This window comes from Mus pahari, chromosome 1, assembly GCF_900095145.1.
Source record: "Mus pahari chromosome 1, PAHARI_EIJ_v1.1, whole genome shotgun sequence".
Classification (NCBI taxonomy): domain Eukaryota; kingdom Metazoa; phylum Chordata; class Mammalia; order Rodentia; family Muridae; genus Mus; species Mus pahari.
Window position 1 is genome coordinate 100,307,104 of NC_034590.1, and position 5,913 is coordinate 100,313,016.

General features: G+C 46.9%; 1 protein-coding gene across 10 annotated transcripts in view; it reads left to right on the forward strand.

Annotated features, from left to right (window-relative positions):
- Positions 1–2,131: 2,131 nt before the first annotated feature.
- Plekha1 (pleckstrin homology domain containing A1) overlaps positions 2,132–5,913 on the forward strand; it is a 50,466-nt gene continuing 46,684 nt past the window's right edge. For 2 of the 10 annotated variants that reach the window (XM_029536711.1, XM_021207471.1), the window contains exon 1: positions 2,132–2,391. The gene's annotated coding sequence lies outside the window, so the exon portion shown is untranslated. Of the gene's footprint in view, positions 2,409–2,767; positions 3,098–5,913 lie in introns of those variants that run through there. The other 8 variants (XM_029536712.1, XM_029536723.1, XM_029536720.1 and 5 more) reach the window with 7 other exon arrangements.

Genomic DNA, 5,913 nt, shown 5'->3' on the forward strand with positions numbered 1-5,913 from the left:
GAACTCAGAAATCTGCCTGCCTCTGCCTCCCGAGTGCCCGGCTCTAAGAAGTATTCTAGCATGCCTCTGCTCTTTCACTCCGCCTACTTTCATTTGGTTTGCTGTCAGACTCTAATCGCAGCAGAGGAATATCTCACATGCTTACACTTTTTTCTTAAATAACAGCGAAAGTACTGTTATATAATGAGCTGAAGAAAGGGGGTGGGGCAGAGGAAGAGCAGAGAACCTTTTTATCTTCTATACCTATCCTTCTTTCAGCCTCTGAACTTAAAGGCACATCAGGAGTTCTCAAGTTTTGGCTGGATATCTACCTCAAAGTAGCCCGGAGAATACTTTGGCTATGTGTCATTGGGCAAATTGAATCCCTTCTCTGGTTTCTGTCACTGTACATACATATAACTCTCAATGCCAAATAAGCTTTAGATTCATTATGCAGTTGCACACTACTTAGTCAAATAGTAACGACAGTCAGGAGAATGGCTCTCTGGTCCAACATGGAGGGAGTTGATAGAGAAGCTCACTGCTTCAGGGTTAGGGATTTCCCGTTACAAAAAGACACTGAACTTGAATTTGACTTTTAGACTGTGTTGGTTGAACTTAATTGCTAACTTGATGTGTGGGGGGAGGGGGGAGAGGAAGGGGGAGGAAAGAACTCAGGGCATGTCTGTGCGGGAATTTCCAGAGAAGTTTACCTGAGGAGAGAGGACCCATCCTGAATATGGGCCAGATGTGGTCTGACTGACCCTCATTCTTCTGTTACCGTACCTCCCCTACCAGGATGAACCATACACATCCTCCAACTGTGAGCCAGAATAAGTCCTTCCTAACTTAATTGCTTTTCTCAGGTTCTCTGTTACAGATATGCAAACAGCCAATCCGCTGCATACATTCTAATCACTCCCAATGGAATCTCCTAGGGCTCCAAGGGCTGAAAAGTCAGGAATTTCTTTCAGATCTTCAAGCCAAGGAAGGTTAGCTCAAAAACCTGAGAAAATCAGGTGACATTGGGATTTTTATGTGAAAGCTTTTTTTTTTCTTTCTTTCTTTTCTTTTAAATATCATCTACACATTCAGTTAAGTCAGCAAAAGCTCAGCGCATAGACCAAATAAAGGGGCTGCGCTGACTACTCTATGGACTCTTTCAACCATTATGTAGATGAGGAAAGGAGTCCTCTTGCTCCCACCTGAAGAAGAGACAGATGGCCCCCAGCAAGGCTGTGTCACTGAGATTTCTCAGAAGGTAAGGTGCTGATCATCTTGGACGTAAGGAGTTGGAGATTTGAGCTGGAGAGTCAGCACAGGCAGTTCGCCAGTTCTCTACACCTCCAGCCTCTCATCTAGCATATCCTAGTTGTCTCACATACACGACAGAGGAACGGTGTCATGAGAAATGTTGATAAACACTTTCAAGTGAGAGGGCATGATCGCCAGCTGTACAGACAGGATACAAAGCCCGTTTATTGGCAGCCTCAGTGTGTGTCACTCACTGGGAAAGGTGGGGTAATTCTCTCCCAGTTCTTTGCATGTTTGAATATCTCACCTTCTTCAGGTTTCAGGTCAAATATCTCTTCCTCAGAGAACACTGCTGAACAGGACATCCTCTCTGATGAAGCCTGCCTCTCCTGTCTCCATCGCTGAACCTCATTCTTCTAGGTATTAAAATGTATAAGGATTGTTTTTTGTAAAGGGCTAGCTCCACTTATGAAACACAGGCTCCACGAGGGCAGGGACTTCATACACTGCGGTTGCTCAACAAATAGGCTGAATATTTTTAAATATCTCCTTGAAAGAGTTTTGAGCAATCCTTTTAAATTTCCTTGGCCTCCTGCACTATTACCACTATTACAAGGATGAACTGAAATTGCATTTTGAGAAAGAAATGGTTAGGAGCAAAAAAACTGGTGCACAACCGGTGAATTTTATGTTTCTTGTACCCACTATGGGACAGCTTGCAAATTATCTGCAAAGGATCCAAACCTATTTTTAAAGATTCCTGCGCCTCGCAGCTCTAGGTGATGACATCAGAGAACCTCGAGTTCCACGTCCTAAGCCGAGCCTCGTGGTCCTCGAAAACTGCAAGCCCCAGGATGCAGCGCGGCATGGGGAACCCAGCGCCCCGCGCGCGCCCGCGAGCCACCACCCTGGAACTAGGAAGACGCCCGATTCCTTTGCCCGCCACGCCGCCGGGCTCGCGCGGAGGCTGTCGGGACTTGTAGTGTTCGCGGTAGGGAGTGCCCGCTCCGGAATCTCAGTCGCTGTCTGGCCGGGTAGAGGCAGCGCGTGCACGCGTGCGCAGTGCGCGGGCGGGCCGTCGTGGGCGCCGCTCCCGGCAGCTGGGTGCCTGAAGGAGCCGGGACCGCGGTGGCGCGGGAGCTCCGGGCGGAGGCCGCGGTAAAGTGGGGCATGAGGTGTGCAGCTCGGGTGTGCGTGGGTGGAAGGGGAAAGCGGGGCGAGGGAGGCAAGGCTGAGGCGGCCACCGGCTGCTGAGGGGGGGCGCGGGACCGCGCCTCCTCGCGCGTCCGCGGGCGCGCGCACCTGGGCGAGGCCGGACTCACCTGTGCGCGGGCTCCTCTGCGCCGGACGCCAGCCCTGCGGGTCCCCGCCAAGGCCCACGGCCCCTGGCGTCCTCGCTGCCGTCGCCGCGGCTCGGCCCCTGTCGGGGATCCCGGTGGCGACGCCTGTCGGAGCGGCGCGCCTCCAGGGCCGTGTCCGCCCCATCCGCGCCGCTCGCTCCCGCACAGCCCGGCTTCCCCGCGTGTGCGGACAGAGAGAGTGGCAGGGTTGGGAGTGCCCTGGCCAAGGTCAGGCGGGTGGGACCCGAGAGGCGCCTGAACTCTGGGCTCGGGACTTGGAGGAGGGCTTCTCCGCTCGGCTCCTGGTTCCTTTCGGATGCTTTCTATTGACCCTCCCGGGACAGTGTCCGGGGAGAAAGTGGTGTCAGGTTGAAAGCGCCCGGCTGTTCGCGGTGCTCGGCCTTTGGTAGAATCCTCGTTCTGCTCGACACCCAAGCTGAGGCTCCACCGAGGGCCGAGTAAATCCAGAAATTGATGTTGTCTGGGACCGAGTCCCGAGGACAGGTTTAAGGAACAGATACCAGGTAGTTAATGGCATTTCGTTTTCTAGTTCGCCTTCCCGTTCTAATACTTGCTTGGATGAGTTGGTCGTTATCTATCTTAATAAGATTTTCTGTCCTCTTAGGAAGTCGTATTGGCCTTTGTAAATTAGTTTTCTAACCAGAAAAGCTTATTTCCTGTGTGTTTAATGACCGGAACAAATAGCCCACTCCAAGGTTTATACCATTGTCTTAAGACTGTAGAGTAAGCTGCTCTCTAGCTTCCAGGCTTTCTACATTGACGGCCACTGGACGAATCTGCAGCGAAGTTTAGAAGAGTGTTAAGTGACTCAGACACTTTGGAAGTAAAATGAAAAACCATTTTTAGTTTACAGCTGGAGTTGAGGAACTATTATTTCAAAAATAGTAACACGAAATTTGAATACAGTGCGTCTTAGTTTTTCTTACCAACAAACCTGTGGCAAAACATTTTCCCTCAATTTTAAATATTCCATATTTTAGACCAACTCTTCTACGGAAAGTTAATTTTCTTTTTTAAGAACAGAGATACCGCCCCTTGGTCTTGCAAACTTTATGTGACCCAGCACAAGGGAAGGCCTGGGCCAAGTAGTGGGAGTGGGTGGGTAGGGGAGCAGGGGCGGGGCGGGGGGGTATAGGGAACTTTCGGGATAGCATTTGAAATGTAAATAAAGAAAATAATAAAAAACAGAGATACCTTTAAACAAGAATATTAAGTCAGCAGAAATGAAATTAATAGCTTATTTTATAGTGTTATAAACCCTACCCTGTGCCAAATGTTAGATTTCTTCTGAAAAATACACTGTTTCAGTGGACATACTGTGAATCTGTGCTTGTAGTAAAGAGTCGCTTGCCACAGCAGGAAAGTGATATACATGTTGCCTTCTGTCCCCCTTTATCTTGTTGGCTTACGGTTTCACTGTTGCTGTTGGGGGACAGGGAAAGCAGCAGGTTTGTATCTTTGTTTGTTTGTTTTTTTTCTTCTGTTTGAGTTTAGCAGTGTAGCAAAATAGGAAAGACTGTGCTGTGTACATCTGTTTGGCGGAGACTGAGACAGTGGGACAGGATAAGTATACAATTGCGAGGAAACGAGGAAACGACCATGAGTTCATAAGCAGGAAGGACCTTTTTAGAAGTATTTAGGGATGTTAAGAATAGCATTGGATTCTTTAAACAGTTACTGTGGGCAGTACTCAAAGATAGGATAATATGCCTTGGGCAACGCCTTGGAAGATACTCGGGAAAGGTGGAAACTTACATCTTTATGTGAACTTTGTTGCTGAAAAACTGACTACTGGGCCTAAGGAAGTTCTTTACTGTTATGCTACTACTCAGATTGTAAATCTTGTTCTCCCCCTTTAGAATTTATAATTCAGAAGGAATCTAAGAAATAATTTACTAGTATAATTTAAATCAGACTTTAACCTGAACATGTTGAGTGGTGTGCACTTGTATTGTTCTCATTTAAATAGCCCTGTAGTGTAAGGATGAGGAGAAAGTCTTTGGGGGATGTAGTGATGTTGAGGTGTGTCAGAGGCTACCCTGCTTTGGCTAGTAAGTTTCAAGAGTTGGAGCAGCGGTGCTTTAAGCATCCACTGGTTTCTAGCTAGGAGCTGAAGATACACAAGTAATCACCTTTCATATGCCTGAGCAATACATTTTCTGGCATATCAAGACTATTTAAAATTTTAAAAATTGGTTCTGATCTGCAATAATAGGCTAAGATTGATGCAATAGGAGAGAAACATCCAATTTTAGGTTTTTTTTTATTTAATTTTATTCATTTATGTCCCCTGCTTGTGAGTATATAGCATTTGAGAACAGAGTGACTTGTGTATTTATTCATGGGGCGGAAGCATTCAGGGGCTTTAGAAACTTGCCTATAATGCTCAGTTATTTTTAGGAATATCTGTATGGGATGTGTTCATATAAGAAAGAGATATCCTGTTGAGGCCACCTATAATCTCAGCACTTGGGAGTCAGAGGCAGGTGAATCTCTCCGAGTTCTGGGCCAGTCTATCTAAATAGTGAACTTCAGGGCTCAGGATAGCCAGAGCCACATAATAGAAAAAGCTTGTCATAAAAAGAAAGAGGAAGAAAGAAAGAGAGAGAGGGAGGGAGGGAGGGAGGGAGAGAGGGAGAGGGAGAGGGAGAGGGAGAGGGAGAGAGAGAGACTTCCCTGTAGATAACTTGCTACATAACTAGCCTCTTTCAATTCAAAAGTAACTAAACAATTTAAGGATTAGTAGTTGTCCTTGGAGGTTCTGTGTGATAAAGAATATGTGCATTTGTGATTCTTAGAATATATTTAAATGAACATTTGATGAACCATTGGACAAATTGAATAGCTTTGACTCCTTCCTTCCTTCCTTCCTTCCTTCCTTCCTTCCTTCCTTCCTTCCTTCCTTCCTTCCTTCCTTCCTTCCTTCCTGTTTTTTCTTTTCTTTTTTCTTTTTCATTTTTCTTCTAAGACAGGGTTCCACTTTGTAGCCCTGGCTGTCCTAGAACTCACTGTGAGTGTAGATTAGACTGGCCTCAAACTCAGATCCACCTGCCTCTGCCTCCCGAGTGCTGGAATTAAAGGCATGCAGCACCATTATCTGGTAAATAGATTTTAAAAGATAGTGTTATGGGTTTTGGTGTTTTTTTTTTTTTTTTTTTGAGACAAGGTTTCTCTGTAGCCCTAGCTGTTCTGGAACTCACTCTGTAGACCAGGCCTGCCTCTGCCTCCCCAGTGCTGACGCCTTTAATCCCAGAACTTGGGAGGCAGAGGCAGGCGAATTTCTGAGTTCGAGGCCAGCCTGGTCTACAGAGTGAGTTCC